We start from the raw sequence: 22,342 nt of genomic DNA, 5'->3' as shown, positions 1-22,342 counted from the left end.
AAATACAGAATAAAAAATTTAGTCTGGGTCTCTGCCTTTTCTATTTTGCTAATAATTAGAAATATATAACACGGGAATGACTTTTATTGTTGGTATATCTGGGAAATTATTTTTCCTTTGAGTTTTTTTAGACTTCTTATACCGCCCATTGATTTTGATTATTTACTGTTTGACAAGGGGAACACAGGCAGCCCATGCTGTGCGAAAGATCAGAGGTGCCTTCATTCCTCAAGGCTATTGCCTTCTTTAATTCTTCAGTGTAGGATCAGCAAACTGATTGCATTTTCTTCTGTTTGACACTTTATATTTCACATTTCTTCATCAGACTATGGTAACATGCTCTCTTTTAGAGCAAGCTGCTCCGAGGACATAGCCTTTTTGTCTTGGCCATTATTATAACTCTTTGGTGACTTGTAACAGCGACTTTCAGCCACTGTCTTGATTCATCGTCTTTCTGTTAAACTGGATGGAGTTGAGTATCTTGTTAATCCACTTTTTGTGCTTTTCTTTTATTGGTGTTATATGTATTTCATATTTAATCATTGCATGATGTGGCTTGAGGGCAGTTGTTCTTTGATATTTATTTTTTCCTAACCAGGATAGTCTTACAGGCCTAAGGGGAGATTTTTGAGCCGCAAACACTGTATGCCAAATCTGGTAGTAAAAAGCACAGTACAAATATTTGCAAATAGAAACAAATAAATGTACACTCTATTTGGGCTTGTAGTTATGTGTGTGTGTTTTTGAAAAACAGCTCCTTGGACAGATATGTTTTACAGTGGTGGGAAAGAAGCCAAAGGGATAGGAGCATTTAGAGTCTTGCTACTTTCTGAGTGATCCACTTTCTATTGGCAAATAATTAATGTAAGTATCTGAAATAGAAAAAACAGAAGTTCTGTCAAACCTGACTTCAGGTTATGGTTCCAAATATTTTGATCAAATAAGCTTCTCTCTCCTTTTCGGTATTGTAAGATAGGCAATGTAGTACATATTTCCAGTGACTAATGTTTGTGCTGTGAGTCCCTGTAAATGAAAACTTGGGTGATGTTAGATCAAAGTCTACAGTAATTTCATAATTTCTTTAAGAAATTGTTTTCATCTCTAGTTGGCATCAGTCTAAATGAATCAGTAAAATGGGATGATCTCAGCTCATATAAATAATAGCAGCCCTCTCCTGTTAGAAATGTCTTTCTTCTGGAAAAGCCAGTTGTCCCACATTAATGCATTTCTAATCAAAAACACTAAGCCCCATATGGTATTTTTTAACACATTTGAGAACCCTGGTTAAGGCAGAGCTCTAAATGTACTGGAAACCAAAGTACATTGTTTTTCAGCACTCAAGAGAATGTGCAAAAAGTAGACCCTTGTATTTCTGTCTTACCCTGCTCATTAGTTTTACAATTCTGGGTCTCATTCTCTTTTGTATTCCTCTTTCTCTGTTTTTTTTTTTTGTGTGTGAAATGACCTTCATGTTACCATATAGCAGGGTTCATCCTCTCTCTCCCTCTTAAACATAATGAACATGAGGAAAGCTCTCTGGGACATGAACAAAAACCAGGAGGGGACATCTCAGAATACGAGGGGATGGTGAGGAAAGAGGTCCACAATACTTCAAACTAGCAAAATATTAGAGCTTAAGATAGAGCTTGCCTGTAGAAATGCTGCTCAAAAAGATTTTGCCCACATTTTTGTGAAAAAAAATCTAATAAGATACTTTGGGATTAAAATATATTTGTGTTTTTGCTTATCCTTTAAACGGCATCTATTTCCTCTGTCATCATTAATTGCCAAAATTTCATATTGTGACACGTAAGGTAGAAAATAAGCATGAGTTACTAGAGTCAATATTGTATATTAGCTAAAATTTCTCATGCTGTGGAGGCCCTTCAAGATATATATGCATCCAAAAAAAACCCCTACATTTCAGGTTTAATTCTGTAATTTTACTGGTTTAAAGCAGGTCTTTTAGCACCAATTAAAAGTGTTACCATGGTGTTTTCTAAAATCTGCTGGTTTTCAGCACAGAATCCTATCAGAAGGTTGGTGAGAAGGTCAGCCCAAAGCAGGGTCAGCTGTGTGGGGCTGCCCAGGGCCACAGCCTGTTCAGTTTTGCAGTTTCAGGGATGGAGCCTCGCTGGGTCCTTGGGTCAGTATTTGACCACCCTCTTGTTAAGTAAGCAAACAATTTAGTGAAGTTTTCCTGTGTTCCAGGCATGTGGAAACCTGTGTCCAGACTTTCCATGTAAAAGTGGAATGAAAAACACTCAGTACCTTCGCTCCCTCTTTGTCACTGAATCTCCTGTGCTGGTTGATCTGCGGGCCCACGCTTTTTTCAAACCTCCTTTTGTTGATCTTGTGCTTAAGTAAACCCTTCCTAATATCCCTCACTAGTTTCAGTTTGATTTCTGTAATCCAACCTTGCATTTTGAGCAATATGTTTGCTTGGTAGTACATTCCCACTGTCACCTTCTGTGTGTGTCCTTTCCATATCAGCAGAAGTTCCCTGTTCTTGCATGGTGGCCTTCAGACACACATGCTCAAATTCCTGCCTTTTGGAATGGGCTGCTTCCAGCTTTAAGGAGGTTTTGTGCCACAAAAAAAAAAAATCCCCAAGAAGGGGGGAAAAAATAGTTTTTGGTTCTGGTAATTGCAAGGTAAGCAAATATATTTCTGTGTGTATACTAGGAAACAAAACTGCCCTTAATGGCAAATTTGGCAACAGAAGGAGGAATGATAGCGAATGGGGAGTGGTAATGAAAGGGTTTAATTTCAGCATGCACAATTCAGAGCTTGAGGAAAAGTCAGATAAAATTCTGTCTTAACAACCTATAGTTCAACTATTCTTCCTAGCAGAAATAGGCCTTGTGCAGAGTGATGGTCTGGCTGACAAACAGGCCTGTGTCACTTCATTATACTGAACATCTTCTGCTTCAGAGTTTTTACATTCATTTTTAAAAAGTAGAATGTAAAGAAAAATTAATTACTGGCCACTACACAGTGCTTTTTGATGGAATGATCAATTTACGGGGAGGATAGAGCTTGCCCTCTCTCTGGGTGTGCATGAGTTTTAAACAGGCTAAAGCATGCAGGATGGAAAAAGACCTTATCAGAAGCACACTTAGAAAGAAGTAACTATCTGAAATTATTGTTCAGCACACCTGGAGTCTCTTTCAAGCCATGTGAGGCCACTTCCCGCAGTGTCAGCACCAAATGGTTATTCCAGGAGGGTAAGAGAAGCTAGAAATTTAGTTAGCAGAAGGAAAACCAGGCATGCCAATGTGCTTCCTCCAGTTAACTTAAATTGCCCCTGCGACCCTGCAGCGCTTTACACTGATGTTCTGCTGTAACATTACTTGAATGACATTTTGTCATTTGCTGAATGTTAACCTGCAGAAACGCTATCTTTGCTCCTTTACTTTGAGACAGGATGACATGCGCTGCAGCCCCCAGTTGTTGGGGGGTAATTTTATGCTCCTTTCCTGACAGACAGGATTCCAATAGCACCATATGTCAAAAACTCCAACCCATTCCAGTCATGTACCCACACCGTCCAGCTGTCACAGCTATAATTATTGAAACTAAAGCCCAGAGAAGTTTCTAGTTTTGGAAATGCTCTAGTCTCCTTAGATCTTTACTACTGATGTTATAGCTGATTAGGACCCTGCCAGCCTTCTGTTGGTCTCTTGAAAACTGCTGTAATTCCCATTCATCATGGAAGCTAACCAGCTGCTCCAGAGCCATCCCCTCAAATGTGTTGCTTGATGTACTTTGCTGTTGTCCTGACCTTGATACTTTGGATGTTCAAACAAAGACTCCTTATTTTGTTGAAGGTGGTCCAAAAGGAGCCAGTTAACTAGATTCTGCACAGAAAAATGGAAGCATTTTTTGTTTTTACCTGGTGTTGCTGTAAAGACTGATCCTAATCCACGCTCTGTTCTTGGTCATCCTGCCACAGCTTCCTGGCCATTGCAGATGGGGGAGGGAGAGGCAGAGACCCCTGGAATGCTCTCCTGTTGGGCTGACACTGAGCTTTTGGCAGGAACATCTGTCTTGTCTCTTAGCAGACATGAAAGGGACTTCTGTAATCAGGGTTTTGAGCCTTTACAGCCACTTTTGTCACTTTTAACCAGATGTAATGAAATTCAACATCTTTTGATTCTATTTGAAACTTTGGTCTGAGTAGAGAGTTCAGCTATTGGCTTTTTCTATTAAAATCTTAAAGCTGAAAGCTTTATGATCTTGAGGTGTTTGTATGTTTTAGGCTTTTTTGACAGCCTTTGCATTCATATCTCTTGCAGTGCAGATATGTGTAGTACATAAAGTAGCACCTTTTTAGATTGCATTTTCACACCATAGTCTTTATTTTTTTATTTTTTTTGGCCTCCAGGAATCAGCTCCCTTGTACCTGTTGCAGTAGCTTCACTGACAGTGTTAGTTACACTTTTCTGGTTTGTTCATTCACTTAGAAGGCATTTTTTATTCTAAATATATGAAAGCTTTTATATTTAAATAAGAAGCACTTAAATTAGCTGGCTTATATTTTGATCAAATAGCAATTTGTAATCTATTGCCTGGACTCCAATATGCTGCTCTCAACCTGGATTTTCTAAACTCTTTTGAGATGCAAGGTAAGAAAATGTCAATATCTTTAAAGAAGAAATGTTTTATGGATGAAGAGAGATTTTTAAAATGTGAAAAGCAAGACTGATTTGGAATTCTTCGACTGGAACAACTGACTAATTTGGTGAAGAAAATGAGAGAGAAATTTGCTAAACATATTCTTTAGCAACTTTCTTCTAAAAATGAAGAAGCTATTCCAACACAAACCATCACACACGGACACACAAAAAAAGGGAATTTGATATTGCTGCTGAGAAAGCTCAGGATGACTTTGTCTATTGGAAGAAGATCAAGTGTGTTGTCATGCAGATCACTGGCTCCCTTTTACAAGCAGCAAGGATGGTGTAGATTTAAAAGACAGACCAGATTTTTCAGAACACACATAAGAAATTATCCCAAGTGGAAAATAAACTGTGCCTAATTTATGGTTAATTCATAGTTTTAGATTTTATTTTAATGGCCTGATTAGGAAAGAACTAAGAGATTTGATCTCATGGACCCCGAGGTCCTTGTTGTTTCCCAAATCTCCAGTTGCAGGGTCCTGTTTTTTTCTCATTAACCAGCTCTGTGTGGAAGCCTGACGTCAACAACTTCTGGACAATTGATTGTACCTGAGCCCACTTTTGGCAGTCTTGGTAGTCACCTTATGCTGAGCTGAATAACAGTTGAAATGTGACTGGTGAATAGGAGACTGAAGGAGAACAAAAAGGGAGTGATCAGCCAAAGAGCTCAATACATGAGTTAAATGCATCATATGCTTACATGGATAACCAAAGACACTAAAAGAAAGTAAACAGAGGCAAAAAAATCAACTGGAGAAGCAATCAGTGTAAAAGCAGCAGCAGAGGGATGTGTAAAGAGAAATGTGGCACAAGGATCATGTCCCAAACAAGGGAGACCCTGAGCTGGGTGTGCCAGTGCTGACAGAGAAGCCCCAGCAAACGGCTCAGGACAGCCAGCAGAGAATAAAGGATGGAGAGAACACGGTGAAGTGCTCTGCACTGTGGGGTACAAAACATGAGGCAGATTGTTAGAAAAGTCCTACTAGAACTGAAGGAGAGAATACACTTTGGAATTCTGAGACATGGTAAAAACCTCAGTAAAAAATGGCAAAGGTGAAAGCACAAGCTCTGTCTAGTAGACAGCGAATATTGAGTAAAACACGACTTGTTCAGAACAAGACTTGCAAAAAACATACAGGACTGAATGAGTAGGAGAAAATAAAAAGAAATTAGGTCTCTTTCAGAAAATAATAAAGTAATGCTTGCAGAATGTATGAGGAAGGCACAACAGATACTTTTATGGGGTATTTTTAAAAAGATGGAAATTAGTGTAGTTGCAATATAGCTGAATCTACTAATAATTGCCTTGAAAATAGATTTAGCAAGTTATCTCACAGAAATGGCATATTTTGGAAACTTAGGGCCACCGAAAGCCTTGATTAAACTAATAGAAAACATGTACAGTTATAAAAGAGGCCAATAGAAGGAATTTCTGTAATCACAGGAGTGGGTTGAGCCAGGTTTCTGTTACTGCTGTTGTTCTGTTTAGTGTTGGTTTGGAATTAAAAGATGAAGGGAAAGGGGGGAAAGAATCATATTTTATAAGAAAACAGTGAATACACAGCTTCTCAGAGGATATTCTTCTTATGGCTTCATTAAAGAACCATCAGAGGTTCCTTGGGGAAACTAAGACCAATAAGCAGAAACTCAGACTGAGGTTCAGCACACAGAGATAAGGAATGAAGTCTGAGACAACTTAAAAGGGACTGTGAAAAGAGAGTTTGAGGAATTTCAGATAACTCTTCTTTTGCTTTTGCCTCTTGTTTGATAATAGTGCTATTTCTTTTTACCAAACCAAGTCTCTTGCTTCAGGAAAACTATCTTCAACATAAACTTGTTAAAAAGGGAATGTGTGGGCAGTAGCACCCTGGAAAGCTGTACATGGAACTTCAGTCTAATGGATCTTAGTATTAAGCAGTCTGGAGAGGCTGACTTAGTGGAGAGTGCTCTGATGGCTAAGGCACTGCAACTAACTTATATCAATTTTGAATGCAGTTGTATGTGTTTGAATGTTCTCAGTAATAGGGATATCGAGTCCTTTTCCCTCTTGCTAAATCTAACAAATAATTGGGCAATTTCCTACACTCCTCAATCCAGGTAAATGATAGTTAAGTGCCCATTTTCCCCTGACTGTGTGTGACCTGGGAGATTGTGGGGGTTTAATGTCTTGATTTAAATGAAAGTTGGAAATGTTTACAGAAATTACTTTTCTTGATTATTTGTAACTTTCTTATCCTTCAGCAATGTTGTAGCTGGAGATCACACAGAAGGTGCTTAACTCTCTGTTGTACCATAGTATTGCCAAAACAAACATAGGCTTAGTGTCTTGCAGCAGAAGTGCAGCAAAAAATTCAGATAGGGAGTTTACTGGCCTAATAAATACTGTGTTGAGTTGGATATGGAACCTGTATTGCATGCAAGTTTTGTGATTTATTGTACCTATGCTAGCTAAGGCAAAGGAAGCATCCAACTCTCCTAGGAAGCAATAGAATTATGCCAAGATTTTTTTAAACATTATGTTTTATACTTAAAAAAAAATCTGACATATGAAAATTTATAATTTTCACTTTTAGGCTTGAGTTGAAATGTAAAGAAAACCTTGTTCTTATGAGATACTTTGAAAATTATTCAAAGACAGCAGTACTTTTACAAACTTATAATTTAAAAGAATGTAGCAGTAATTATGTAAGTGCAGTGATGGATTGATAGCCATCTGCTTGGTCAGGAAGACTTGCTACTTTAGACTGATTTCATAATTACCTTTAGTTTGAAATAATTCCAGTTTTTTACTTTAAAAAAATAATAGCATGTAATAAAAAAAAAAAGAAGAGCTAAGAAAATAGTAGTTGTTATTTCTTGTCTTGGTTTTTTGTTTTTAACTGACAGTGTGGTACAGAATTCTGCTAGGCAGAAGCATGCCAAACTGATTTTTATAATCATTGCTATTATTACTGTTTATTACAATAATATACTTTAAATTTACAGTTTTGAGCCATCACTGCTATATAAGACTATACGTGTAGCTATACATACCTAATTATTTGTGGAAGGTATTAGTATTGTAAACACAGCTTATCTTTGTTATGAGAGTGGCATTAATAACAGAATTTCATAAATGCCAACATACAGTACGATAATTTCAAGACTCTCTGAAAATATGGTGTATTGTAGCTGAAGATGTTCACAAATGCATGTTGTGTGTGTGGATGGGGAGGGGGAGGAGGGCTGTTTTGTGCTTAGAATGCTTTCTGATGCATAAATATTAGCATTAAATAATTTTGAATACCTTGTTTTGTAAAAAGATTAGTAGCTCTTCTCTGCGTGATAAATTGTGCAAGAGTTATTGTTCACACCAGTCTTTGCACTGTATTATCCAGTGTAGCTTTAAATAACCCAGCCCAAATTACGCTCAGCAAGCTGTTGGGAAAGCTTGGAGGAATCTCAGAGCTGAAGGGCCAATTTGTGCCCTGACTTACATCCTGTGCAAGTGCACTGACTTCATGCTGCCTCTAAAGGATATAAGAAAGGAGAGAATTTAATCTGTAGCTTTTGTTTTATTATTTTTATTTAGCTTCATTCTATTTTTTTTTCTATTTTTTGTTTATGTGTGGTTCGATCCTCCTGCACAGGAACCTTGTGCCTGTGTATTGCTGGTTTATAGATAGCAGCATTTCACCCTCTCTTGCTTGGCATCTCAAATGTGATATGGAACTCTTATTAAAAAACAAAAAATAAGAGAGCTACAGGCTTGTTTACCAAAACTCTGGTTTGTATTGGATCACATTTGGAATCCCAAGCTTTGCACTTGAAAATATTGCACAATAATGTATATCCTTTGTGTAAAATATACTTGTTATCTCATTGTGGCTGTGAACTTGTTTCTTTAAATTGGTAAGTCTTAAATTGGTAAGTGTGTGCCAGTTCTTATTTCTTTTTTGTGCATCTGGATTGTCTTTTCTCAGTGACCTTTTTGCAGCCCATGTTGCTCTGATTTCAGAGCTATTCTGTGTGTTAAGTTATAGGCAGTGTAAATGTGGCTTCTCTAAATTTGGGTTGAGTCACCAAAGATCCATCAAGCTGTTGTATTATGAAGTGTCAGTGTGTTCTTTGGCCTGATATTATATTTCTCCCTATCTTCTAATGGTCTACGAATGACATCTTATGCTAGGAAGTAGAGCAACTGAAGTAAGGGATCTTTGGAAATATCAGAGTCCTCTCACTTAGGTCTTTTCTTCTGCTTTTGCTCCCTGATGACTCCTGCAGCAAGAAAACCTCAAATTGTGGGTATTGTGAAGTGACTGGCAGCAAGTAAGACAAGCAGAGACATTCAGACATAGACCTAGTATTAATTCAAGCTGTGCAAATAATTAAACACGCCAAGTGAAAGAGGTGAACTGAGCAGTTTCCACTGAGTTTAAGGACAAGGTGAAGGATTCCACTTTACTTAATGACCTTAAAAATAAAAAGTATTTTGTAAGGCCATCCATCTTACAGTAATTAGAACTAAGTCTGTTTAACAAGGAAGGTGTGAGGCCAGTTGCTGAATTTGCCTGTTTTTCTGTCCCCCCACATACCTTGTGTGTGTTCATTGGTGAGGGAATCCAACTGAAATGGGTGGGACTGCTTTAGCGGGTGGTGCTTCATCGTGTGGGAGTGGATTTTGTGAATAGGTCCTCCTGAAGTGCTCTTTTATTAGTCTGTTGTCTGTACTTCCAAGTGCTGAAAGTTCACCTCACCATTGATTATTTCAATGAAAACAGGAAAAATTTCAATGGAAAAGAAAAAAACCAGTGCAATGTGTAAATTGTGTCTAGTTCACAGATCCTCCCATTGTTATTTCCAGGTGAGGAGGATGCTCACCCTGTTCAATTGCTAAGCTAGAAGAAAGCTGTTGTCTGACTGGAGAGTAGAAGAGATTCAAGAGTAGAAGTTATGCTACAGTTCAGTGCTTGCCACAGTTTGTTTTCACAACAGTTTAATTTGGCAGTAATTGAATTGGAGAAGCAGGTTTGGAGTGACAAGAAACAGAAAATAAATGCATTTTTTTGGTGATTAATGACTTCAGAAATAACTGGCTTAGAATAACTTGCTGGCTCTAACCCTTCAGTCAGGGTTACTGTGTAAGCTGAGTTTGGCTCTTCTGCCATTTTACATTTTCTGGGCAGTCAGTTACAAGTTTGATTATCAGAGATTTTGGCAAAATTATAACAATTTGAAAAGTTCACTGAACCTGCAAAAACAGTGAGTAAAATTGCTGGTAGGTATCATAGACTAATGAGAAAAATTAATGTGGGTCAAACATAGCTGTGGTTAACCTCTGCAACACACCTAAGATATACAGTCTTGCACTAATTGATCGAAAGAAATTGTGATCTCCACTTGAAATCCGATTCAAATTATAATGTACAAAAATTCTTCCAAAAGGACAATAACCTTTGTTTGTCACATCACAGAAAAGCAGTCTGAGAAAGCAAGAGCCTTGTGCTTCCACATCAGGATCTCTTTTCTGTGCTGTAATACCATTTGCACTGTACAGAAAAGGAAAAATCTGTTTTCATATCATTTGTCTCCATCAAAACCATGAAGTTTGTCTCCTAGGATTCCTCCTTAAGTGGTCTTTAGAAATTCTTGCATAACCTTGGCACATCTTCTACCCAAACTGTTCTCTCACTACCTTCATTATTCCAGACTAAGTTTTCTGCCTTCTGAAGAAGTTAGAGAAGCAGGTGTCAGTAAGAATTCCCACTGATACTTCAGGTTCCTAAAAGTTTAAGCCTTGTGTAGGAAAGTTGTCATGAAAAGAAGAAAGGATGAAAATTTCAGTTTGCTCCAGTTACAAGCCAGCATTAATAAGTGCCTTGGTCTTCTGTTTCCTTATAGAAAGTTTTGGAAACTTACTCCTGTGCAAGCATAATTTTTGAAAGTTCTTTTAAGGAAGCTATTAACTCTGCTGGCATATGGAGAATTTATAATTTCTGCAAGTGTTATATAGGAGAGACCCTCTCATGTAAGCATCTGATGCATTTAACTCATGTTATGAAATATGCCTCTATATCTGGCAATGATTTCAAAATTTCCTGAGCTCTCTGTTTAAACTATAACAGAACTTCCAAGCACAAACTGTCACTGAAGGGGAGCTAAAGTTATAGTATGTTATGCTTAGGTAAAAAATATTAACAGAATATTTTAATTGTTTAGGCAGAGCAGACACAAAGTGATGATGTGCGCTTTTTCCAAAGTTATGTTAGCATTTATTTTTGTATTCCACACTGATGATTAACCTCTCCCTTTGTTCCCTATCTCCCAAAGACTTTTTCTGACGTGTTTCTGAAATGCATTTCTTCTCGTGCAGATAACAAACTCTGATTCTGCTGGCCAAAATTTTGAACTGTTGATTTGGGGTTTTTTTGCTATTAAATGCCAGCTGCTCGAGGAACTGGGGCTCTTCTCCTCCACTTTCCTCCCTCTCTGCTCCCACAAAACCAGTCCATGTCACATGGCAGTTTTCCTGAAGGGCTATAATCCTCCCAGCTGACCACTCACCCATGACCAGCTGCCTCACTTGCACCTCTTCTAAAATAGGTGGTTTTTGAAGTGTTTTGCTCTTTTCTCTTTGAAGTATGAAAAGTGTATCCTGGATGTGGGGCTTATGGATGATTCCTGCAGTGGTAGGAGTGTAACTGATGACTGGTGAAAATAAGGACATTTTTGTTGCAGAGCTACTGCATGTGTATCTAAATCACATGCTCCTGATTGTGTAGTTTCTTTGTGAGATAATATCTGTGATTACAGTTTGTTTTCCTGGAACTTAAGAGTTACCAAGTGGAATAATGTTCCCAAACGCTGTGTTGCTGGAGTACCTGCTTCTCTTGCTGTTTGGTGGTCAGAAAATCTGACTCACCAAAGCTCAAAGAGAGCTTTGGCTGCTCATGCTCTTCCCTCCAATACTGTTTAACTCTTCCCTGGGTCTATAGAAAGTTCTGCTAAGACATGAGGATTAATAAGTGTCTTTCCCCTAAAAATCCAAGGCATCCAGGCTATTATGGCATTATTGTTGAAGGTTGTTTACTATGCTGCCCCCTAAAGAAGCTTCATTTTAATTTGTCTAAATTAAACACTAAAAGCAGCTCAAATAGTGGGTTTTCTGTCAGGAGGCACAGTCAAGTATATAGGCCTGTTACTGAAGCTGACAGGGGCTTGAATTATTGCTATGAATGATTTTAGATGTTCTATAAGTTTATATAAATTTCTTTTCAAAGTTGGAAAATTTTCTTTCCAATCTTGCCACGTTTTAAAATGAGAAAGTGAATTTTTATTGTCCTGTTGCAATGGAAAGGTTTACCTGAATAATTGCCACATGAATGACTTTAATTAAACGAAAAATTAAGTAAATGATGGAATGATAAGATTCTATTTTATTCTATGAAGTCCTTAGAAAACCAGCATTATAACTTTAAAAGTGAAGGAGATAAAGATGTTTACACTTAATTATGTTGATTCTTTGCCACTTTCCTTTCTCTTCCTTAAAAAAAAACCCACCACAAAACACTGTTTTAGCAAAAGCTGTTTCCATCATATTATTTTTTCCAAGGTAAATACTCAGTGCCTAGACTTTTAAACAAGTGCTTTATTCTTGAAAATTAAAATAAAATATTTTCATGTAATCAGTAAATTTTGTTATGAAACTTTACAGCAGCTATATTAAACGATAAGAATAACTACTATTTTGAAATTCTGAACATCTCATAATTAGACCAGCCTTTAAGAAATATTCAGAGTTAAGGCACATTAGAATGTATTCCACAACATGGAGACAGCCCTGACAAAGAAACATTATTCTTAGATTTACAATTAATTACCCTTATGTCTATACCTTGCATTCAATTTGCATATCTTAAAAGTGCTGTAAATTTCATAGCACTCCCTTGTTATTTAAGATCATTCTGCTTTAGTAAAAGTTTCCACAGTGATAACTTTCTCTTGATTATGTAGTTGTGAGGTCAATAAATTTGGCTTTACTTGGCTCTACAATGTTATAATTTTTCTTTTTTTGTGTTGTTTTTCATTATTTTGCTCCTTGCTCCTCCTGCCCTCTCATTTATAATCCCCTGAAGAACCAGTAGATAGAGAAGTCTGGCTCGAAGACGAAGTGAGTGGTCAGATCCTCAGATGTTATCTTTTTCCCAGAACGCACTGGTACTGGGTGTCTGATATGTTCTATACATCTTTCTAGTGTCAACCTCATTAAACAAATACACCTTGATGTATAGCTCTCAAGAAATGAAATTTCATGCAATGAATTTGCTCTATATCAGCTCATGTTGTCCCTCTCTCTCCCCCAGTCTTTTCTACTCTGGGAGTAATTTTGTTCTTGATTTCGAGCATAATTTTACATGGTGAGCGTCCATAATTTTGCAAGCAGAGATTTGTCAGTGTTTTCTGGTATTTAAAGAAATATCAGATTTTCTGCTCACAACTTTGGTGTTTCCTGCTTTCTAAACATGGAATCCTTGCCTCTGGGTAAGTTGTGGTACATTTGGGAGGGTGGGTCAGAATGTTTACTTTGGTCAGATATGTATGGGGATTTTCTCCAAATATTAGACATGTTGCAGCATGTTTGTTGTATATTCCATAGACTTCTATGAGTAATTATATATCAATCTGTGTTTTATGCTCCAATTCAAGGTTAACACAATATCCTATAAGCCAGAAGGACATTGAACACTTTGCAAGAACAGTAAATATTACCCTCATCCCTTTTTCCCCCCTTTTTTCTCCCCCTTCAGCTTAAAAGAATTTTAAAAAGAAATATGTTTTCAAACTAAAATAAACCTTCTTTAATGAGACTATATATTATTTACAGAAAAATGCCACTAAACTCAATTAGTACTGGTCTCACCAGCAGGTAGCATTGAAGTTCTTGAATTTTTTTTTAATGTAGTTCATTGAAGTAATTACTGAATCTGGGGCAATATTCTATTTTTAATCAATTTAAAAAGTATAATGTATGAGAAAACTCAACACACTGTATGGATTTTTGTAGATTCACTGCTGCAAAAAACACACTGACAAATGCATAAAGTTTATGCCCACCTTTCTTTTACTCAGAAAAAATGTTAGAGTGTCACTTTAAACAGGTAATTCCTTGTTGCCACTCCCGTATTATTAATTGCTAGCTGATTAGAGTTATTTAAAAAGTTATTATTGCAGCTTCTTTCATTTAATATTTTATTGTATAACACTATTATTTAAAACTACTTTGCTGGATAACAGCAGCCCTCCAAAACATTGTCTGTTGCTCAGAAACAGAAATAATAAAAATAATGGAAAGCAGAGCTATTGTGTTAAACTAATGACTGGTTATCCTTCATATGTTAAACAAAACCTCAGAATACAGTACTTTGAAATGCTTTGACATTGAGTGATCCAATCATTGTGAACTTTAAAGCTGAGTATATGTTTTTAAAATGGAAGAATCTGTCTCTTTTCCCTTGGGACATGATGTTGAAGTTACAGGAAAGAACAGGGTGCAAGATTTAACAGATATATCAATCTCTGCTTTTGAATTTCTCTCAGGCCTTTTAATATATAAGTAATTTTGAAGAACTAAAGTAACCACTTTTAACCTTACTTTAATGGGCCTAATACAAGCAAGTGTTGAATGTGGCACTATTCTATTAGATTATAAGATAACATTCCTATTAGAATAATTTTTAAAAACCTTCCCAAAATTCCAATAACAGTATTTCATGGAATATAACTTGGTAGTGGAGATTAGCTAGCCCTAGAATACCTTGGCAAAAGTGTTCAAGTAGCAAGAGTTTTTCTAGTCTTATGTCCTATATACATCTGTTAAATTACTCAGAGATCTCATTAAATAAAGCTAATGTACTTGTAAAACAGTAGGGAGAGACAGTATATCATTGTAACTGTTAGAAAGAGCCATTCTGGCAAGGAGGGAGCCAGGAAGGCTTGGTGTATGCTGGTCAGTGGAGATGTTTCTAGGCCATAAATCTTGGCCCTTTCCTGCCTAGTTATTGTGTATTTCTTTAGGTGAGAGATTGATTGTAGCAATGGAAGATGAATTTGCCCATAGACCCTTTCTTTTTTTCTGTATACTCCTGATGCCTTGCCAAGGTGATAATGTGCTTTTTTTTTTTCCTGCAATCATTTGTTTCAGATTAAAAGCGTGAAACTGCATGGGGAAACACAAGAAGGCTTGTCTCTGCAGACAGGCAAAGGTGAGGGCATGAAGATGTATAACTGTCCCAGGTGGGAAAAGAGTACAGTTTACCCCCTCAGGATTTGAAACAGGTTTGTCTGAAGGAGAATGAAGCAGGGTAAAATTTATAGAGAACCCCAGCGTTTCTTCATTGTTCATTTTGAGAATGGTATTTTAATTATTTTTTAAAATATGACTGTGTTATGCAACTAAAATAGTTTGTTTTACTAAAATATTCCTTACCTGTCTGTTTTCTGCTGAGCAAAATGGCTCAAGAACTGCCTCCTCTGTGTCCTGCCCTGCTGTTTGTGCTACAGACTGAGCAGGGGATGCTTTTCAGGAATATATACAGATGCTGAATTTATAAGGATCAATATAGTCACAAATGTTGTACAACGTGTCAGGATATCATAAAAAGCAGGCAGTTCTACATAAAATACTAGCTTTATCTCAGAGATTTGAAAGCCTCATTAAAATGTGGATAAAGTCCATATATGGAATGGCAGCATTCAAAAGGTTGAAGTTGTATATCTGTGGTGCAGAAGTTTTAACCATTATATTTGAATGTCAGTTGACTCATTTGATCACAGTTGATATTAATGTGTAACAAGTGAAGAGGATGGCATGCATCATATACATCTTATAACCAATAGGATTTGTTTAAGGTTTGGGGAGTGTAATGTAAAAAGTTGTCCCTTAATTTTTGAAATCTGAGGTTCTAAAAGAGAGATGACCCTGTGAGCATCTTGTAGCAATCAAATTTTACATCACAGGACTTCCAGGCAAACTTTATAAGTCCTGCTAAGAAAAGACCTCACTGCTTAATTGGGCAGAAAGATGGGGTGGTTCAGTGGCCTTTCCTGGTGCTGGAGGGGCAGTGAGAGAGTGGGATTGTGGCTGGGGTGGGAACCTGGTCAGAACAGAATAGACACCTTAAAAAAACAAGAGGCTGTGTCTGCAGCTGTTGGCAACCTTAGCACTGAAAATTGCAAATATCCGGGTTCTTGCATGTCTATGGAATTTCACTGTTCTAGCTTTGCAGATAGTTTATTTTCACTAAAAGATGGTGTTTGCTCCTGCTTGCAGTGCTGCTTGCCAGATTTGTGACACTCTGATAGCACGCTGTACACATCTGCTTGGCAAAGTTATCTGGTGGTGAGAAATCTCAGGATTCTGAGTGTTTTTTCATGGAGAAACTTTGAAAGTCAAGTAAATACTTTTATCTTGACCTTTCTGCAAGGCTGCCCCATATTCACTAGTTGTCAGCACATGTTTGTCTGGAGTCATTCGTCACTGCCATCCGTCACTCCTCTGCCATTCCCATCAGTCCCATTATCTGGGATCAGGAGAGAGCTGAGGATGTAGCCTGAAGGATCATTAAACCTCAGCTTCCAGGTACTGCAGGTAGTCCAGGTGGTCTGTTGTTATTTATAATAAAGAAACAACGCAGCAGAACTGCCTGGCAGTGGCCCATGAGGCCCAGAGAAAGGACGGGCTGAGGGATGTCATCACTGAAGGACAGCTAAAAGTGGACTTTCTTTCTCCCACACTGTAAGCAGACAGGATTTATTGAACATCTGTTCAGTACATGGCTGGGAAGATTGATTAATTTAATTGCTCACACTTTGCTTAAGTAACATTTAAATACTTAATGTCAGGTTTGAAGGATATTACAACATTTACTAGCACACCTTTTTAAAGAGGCAGAATTTCTCATTGCTTTTTGTGTCTTTCAAGGAAGTTGAAATGCATCCTGAAATTTACTTTGCCCAGAGGTCTGGGAAAACTGGAGCAAGTGGGAAAAGCTGCTTCCTTCATAAATGCAGGTAGATATTTTTTGTATTTTAATCATTGTGGTAAATCAGTAATTTAATGAGGTGGGATCATCCTCACTGAATGGTGGTAATTTTCCTTCTGGTATCCAGGATAAAGACAATTCAGCATATTGTATATTTTGGTACCCTTTAACATAATATCATGGTCAAATTTAAGGAGTAGATGAGTTAAAGCCACAATAATTTATTGCACGTTCTATTCATAGAGGGTATTTGGGAAGAAATTCCTGAGATCATCTTGAGGAGTCCCACCCATGTACCAAAGGGCAAACAGTAAGCAATGGAACATTTAGTGTTGCTTATTTCTATGCATTTTGTATACATCTGATAATTTCTCAGTTGTGTAGCTCTGAAAAGCTTATCTGATCAAAGTCTAACCAAAAATGATAAAATCCAACTGAAAGGGTTAGCAGGCACTGAGAGTATTTGGCTCAAAAACTAAGCCTTGAGCAAATATGCCACAGTTCCCCATACTTTTGGAGCATTGAATGTTGATATTATTGCCTGTGTGTCTGTAGCAATGTCTGTGACTACCAGCAAATGCTTACTGTTTAAAGATAAAGGGTGAAGCTCCTTGTTTCGCTGCAGTGTAGGAATGCCTGTACATTTGTCACCATCAGATGTTAAAGTGAGAAAAAGCAGACTGATAGATAGGGGTGCATGTGCAAAGACTGATTCTGTATGATTTTTTCCATCCGAAAAGTGATTCTTTTTTTCGCATCCTCTATGCTCTAGTAAAGATGTTCCTTGATCTCTTAGTACAGCAGTTCGTTTTAAGTCTGATATACAGTCAGATATTCTATTAGATACAAGATCTTTAACTATTTGTCTTACTTTATGTGTAATTTGCTTTGGAACTGTTAGTCCAATAAATAGTAAATGATACTGACTTACACAGCCATGTATTTTTATTGTCTAAGATACCATGTATAATGTTCTCACAACAATGCTTTACTCTGAGAGGGTAGGGATTAAACACTGCTCCATGACTAATTTACTGCCTTACAACATAAAAAGCAAAGCTTGGAGAGAAAGGCCTCACATGAGGCTGCATAGAGCAGAGCAATAGTATCATGTAGTGGTACTTAATAATGGCACTGGCATTTTGTTAGCATCTCTACAAGAAAAAAATTGTTCTTAGGGAAGGATAACCTACAGTCAAATCTGATTGAAGTCAAAAGAAACATTGGCTGATTTCTTTGAAAGATGCCCGTCTGTCCCTGACTTTGACTCTACACAATACATCCTGCAACAACGAGTCAGATTGTCAAGGCCAGAACCAGGTGCCTATGTTACTTGTATCCTTCTACATCAGTCATACTGTAGGGAGCAGACAATTAATTCTGGAGCAAAATTGAAAGTCAGAGGCAGAGTGTGAAAGAACAGAATGACAATAATAAAGTGCCCCTGCCTCACATTAATCTCCCTCACTTCAGGGCTGTCAGAGGCAGCCTGGCGGTGACTAATGCCAAGCTTTGCATACAGTGGTCACAGACATGAGCAGCATGCTCCCTTTACAGCATCCGCGATTCGCTTTGTTGAGTTTTTGACTCCTGCGGAATCATTGAAAAAACATCGCCGCTGGTCAGAGGGAGCAGGACGAAGTTCCTTCATCATACACCTATTGATCGATGGGCAGCATTCCCAGGCTTGGCTTAAAAAGAAGAGGGGAAAAAAAAAAAAAGGAGAAAGAAAAAGAAAAAAGGAATTCTGACAAATGCGGGGAGATTAAACTAACTTTTTGAAGGGATGAGCTCAGCAGATAAGGGTTAATAAGTTTATCTTTGAGTAAGTGCATATCGTGTGCAAGTCCAAGCATCAAGACAAAATGATCTTACACCTCTGTAGACACACTAATCCATTAACATTGCAAAAGACTTTGATGCACATTTGGGAATTGTGTTCCATTGATTTTATTGTCATCTTTGTGCACAAATAGTAAATAGGGTAACATTTAAGGAACAGTGTAATTATTCCCAAAAAGCAAGACATCAATGTAAAGTTTATTGTTGTAGACCAGACATTTTGACAGGAATACTGTAATATCCCAGAGGTGTCACCAGGTTACTGAAAAGGTTAAAAATTGGTGCATTGTGTCGGAGAAGAAAGGCAGTAACAACAAACAGCATTCAAAAAATCACAGGCACTTCTGTAAGAAAGTGGAAATGTGTCATGTAACAACACACAGCTTCTGTAAGTGGATTGCTGCACTGAGGAAGAAAGTGAAACACACCTAATGAAAATGCTTCCTCCACTGCCAGCATTTCAAGGCTCGCTCTCATTACTGAGGTTGCAAAAACAACTTTCTTCTCAGGTTCCTCCTTTTATTGTACATGAACCCCACACATGCTGTATTGTGGAGTTTGATAGGGCTGTGTCTGAAAATTTCATTTATCTTCTCTGGTAGCTGTGGGAGAAAATTCCCACTCAAGACTGTATTTGCCATTCTCTGCTGTTTTTTCCTTACTAGCCATGTGTATGTATCCTAAATCAGGAGGACAATAGTTTTTTTTTATAGAGTGCTATTTGACAAGGAGAAAAGTACTCTCTGTCTTGTGTTATAGTTGACCAGCAGAGCAGCATTCATTAGAATCTGAATGAGAAGAGGGAAGGGATATACAGCAATTTATGGTATGTAACCAAGAGCAACATGTTTTATGTTTAAGTATACTGTTGTTTGGCATTCTAGAGGACTAGAAAAGAAGCACATAGGTCCCCTTGTATATTGAATATACCATGTCATTGGATCAGGATTAAAATGTATTTACAGTGACATTTTGAGCCTTGTACACTGTCAAGAACTGTAGGGTTTGATTTTTTTTTTCCTAAGCAAATTCATTTCCATTAATAGCTCCCAAATCCTAGTTCTGACTTAGAACATTTTCTTAGCATTTCCAATAGTTTTTTTTTTAGCTACTCAGCTGGATATGCAATTGTCTTTACTTCAAGAAGAAAATAAGAAGTGTAGAAAATGTCTGTCATTGAGGCATCAGTATGGTTTGAATTTGGGAACCTAAACACAGCTCTCTAGTGCTTGTTTGTGCCAAGGGAGGAAGTCTGTTATCTGGCAGCAGTGACTTTTACCCTGCACTTGGATTAGCCCTTTCATGTGCTGCAAAACATATTTTACAAGCTTTATACAAAAGCATAAGATGAAATATGCAATGTGGTATGTGCCAGACATTTCCAAGAGTACTGATATGAATACACTTAACAGTATGTCAGTCCCTCACCTTTGGGCTCTGTTTCCATGTTACTCTAAATTCTGGGGGTTTTAAACCCAAAGCACTTTATGGCAGGGGTGGTGTTTTGGGAGGCTGGCGAAGCCACCTTTCATTTGTGCAGTCCCTGGAGGTTGTCATTCAGGCTCCTGTTGGCAGAAAGAAGCTTTCAGTTTCACACACACAGTGCCACTCCTTCTCCACCCCTTCCTTCCCTAGTGAGTTTAGACCTAAGTTTTTCAGTCTGTTCATGGATAGTCCTCCTCTCTGGTGCCACAACCAATGAAATAAATCCCAGGACTGTTTTCAACTGCAGACCTGCCACTAATAAGTGGTGATTATGGCATTCCCTGCTTTATATCCAATGCCTTTGGAGTTTTTCAAATGAGGTGGAGATCTGTTTTCCGGAGCCCTCTGTGTGTGTGTGTGTAGCATGGTGGCTCTACTAGTTCTTCGAGGAGTCACAGCTAGGAGCTGTCACTCGAAATGCAGTGTTCTAAAGTTTTGAATAAATAATTGCTGTGTGAATCCTGCATCCTCAGCTGACCTAGATGTGGTAGATCTAATTATGTCAAGGCTGCACACTTTTACATGCTTAATTTCTTTTTTTTTTTTTTTTGCCAATACATTTATTCTATTTCCTTTTAATTGGGGGGTGGGGGGAAAGTGATTTTGCTATGTTTTTCTTTATGTTATAGGGTCGTAAGGTGTCTGACCCTTACTCTCCTAACATAGGTAAATCTTGGTTATATTTTATAGAAACTATGAAAAACTTATGTATAAGTGGAAAAACAGCACGTCGGTTGTTCAGGAAAACCAGCATTGTTATACAGAAGACAATGAATGAATCCTTTTTTCTTGCTTGCTTGTAGAATGCATGAGCTCTGCTGACCTCAAATCACTCTCAGTTCAGGAAGCTGTGAAAAAATATTCCTAAATTTCTCACTGAAGGTGTACCAACTTGCAGAATGATATGGAGCTCTTTTGGATACTGATGGGACATACTGCTGATTCCATGTCCATAAAATCTGGAGAGAATTCAGGACAGGCAGACTGGTTTCCCTTCAGCCAAGATGAAAAAGCCTGAATTCTGCTCTCCAGATTGGAAGATTAAGAGGTGCTTAGCTCCCCAGATTGCATTCCCACTTCTATGCACAAAATTGGCCCTTACTATATTTATATCATTTTGAAACAGAGAGAAATTAATGCAGTCTCTAAAATATTGCCCATTAGGGATACATTTAAAGAGAAGTTCTATAAAATTTGGGAAATTAACACATTTGCAAATAAGTATGACATGTTAATAATCATAAAACAAATTCAGGAAAAGTTGTATTCCTTCAGTGAGTATTCTCACTTTGCCGTTCATGTCCAGCTCATATGGGCAGTCTTTTGGTACAATCCATAAAAAGCAGGAGCCCTTTTCCATAGTGGGAATTTATCCCCATATTTGTGACATGGATGATGTCCATTGCTTAAAGCGGTGTCTTCTCACAATGGCCTGTTCATTGTTATGTTTCTGTGGAGTTTTTTTTCTGGTTTCAGGGAAATGTGAGCCCCGTTACACATTGCCAACTTTTGAAGGAAAGGCAAAGCTTCTCCTTAGGTGTAATTAATGTTATTATTGCTTGTGGTACAAATAAGGGGGATGTCCCATGATAACAGAAACAGGGAGTTCTCTTAATTCTGTTTCCACCACTTGTAGCAATTTTCTCCTCAGGCCCTTCAGTGTGCTTTTGCAGGCAGCAGTGACCACCAGTATCCATCTGTGTTGGACTTTGCTCTGATTAGAAAGGAATGAAGAATACAGGAAAAACCCCGTGAATTAGTAAAAAGGGATCAAATAAGATGGCAGTTCTTAGGATAATTCAGGTGGGGAGCAGGAGGTCACCTCGGTCAGCCTCCAGCTCACGCTGGTCTGTTGGTGTTTATGACTGTTCTTATTTAAGCAGTCTAATATTCTGAACCTGGTTCTAACTCTACATTCACTGAAGCTGTGGGGAGCTGGGTTCATCTTAATGGTGAGCACTTCTCAAATGTCTGTCTAATCTGCCCGAGAAGGTTGCATTCAATTCCCTGTAACCTTAGAAGTGTTTTTGTTGGGTACAGATACAGCAAAGACAGACTTGTCTTCTTACTCAGCTCTGAAAGCTTTCATTTTGTTTGACAACATTTTATACTGAGCTTGGCTCATCTTCTCACAAGGAAAAAGTATGCAAACTTTACATAGAAGTGGGCAGATAATTTGGCTACATTTGTTTGCTATAGCAAACACCAACTCACAGAAAGGCAAACACTATACTGATTTTGTTGAGACTTGAGGAGGAAAACATGTCTAGCGCCCAGTATGGATTTTTGGATCAAAATGACAAAGGAAAATGC

The 22,342-nt window shown here is 37.8% G+C and overlaps 1 long non-coding RNA gene across 2 annotated transcripts in view; it reads left to right on the top strand.

Moving 5' to 3' along the window:
* LOC121664035 overlaps positions 1–22,342 on the top strand; it is a 55,761-nt gene that overhangs the window by 16,075 nt on the left and 17,344 nt on the right. For both annotated transcript variants that reach the window (XR_006015855.1, XR_006015854.1), the window contains exons 3-4: positions 14,863–14,923; positions 16,642–16,730. This is a non-coding gene — a long non-coding RNA (uncharacterized LOC121664035). The remainder of the gene's footprint in view (positions 1–14,862; positions 14,924–16,641; positions 16,731–22,342) is intronic.

Source organism: Corvus kubaryi, unplaced genomic scaffold, assembly GCF_017639235.1.
Source record: "Corvus kubaryi isolate FWS band 111438036 unplaced genomic scaffold, C.kubaryi_AGA036_p1.0 37300, whole genome shotgun sequence".
NCBI classification, from domain to species: Eukaryota; Metazoa; Chordata; class Aves; order Passeriformes; family Corvidae; genus Corvus; species Corvus kubaryi.
Note: the sequence above shows the minus strand (reverse complement) of the source record. Positions and strands in the feature narration are given on the sequence as shown.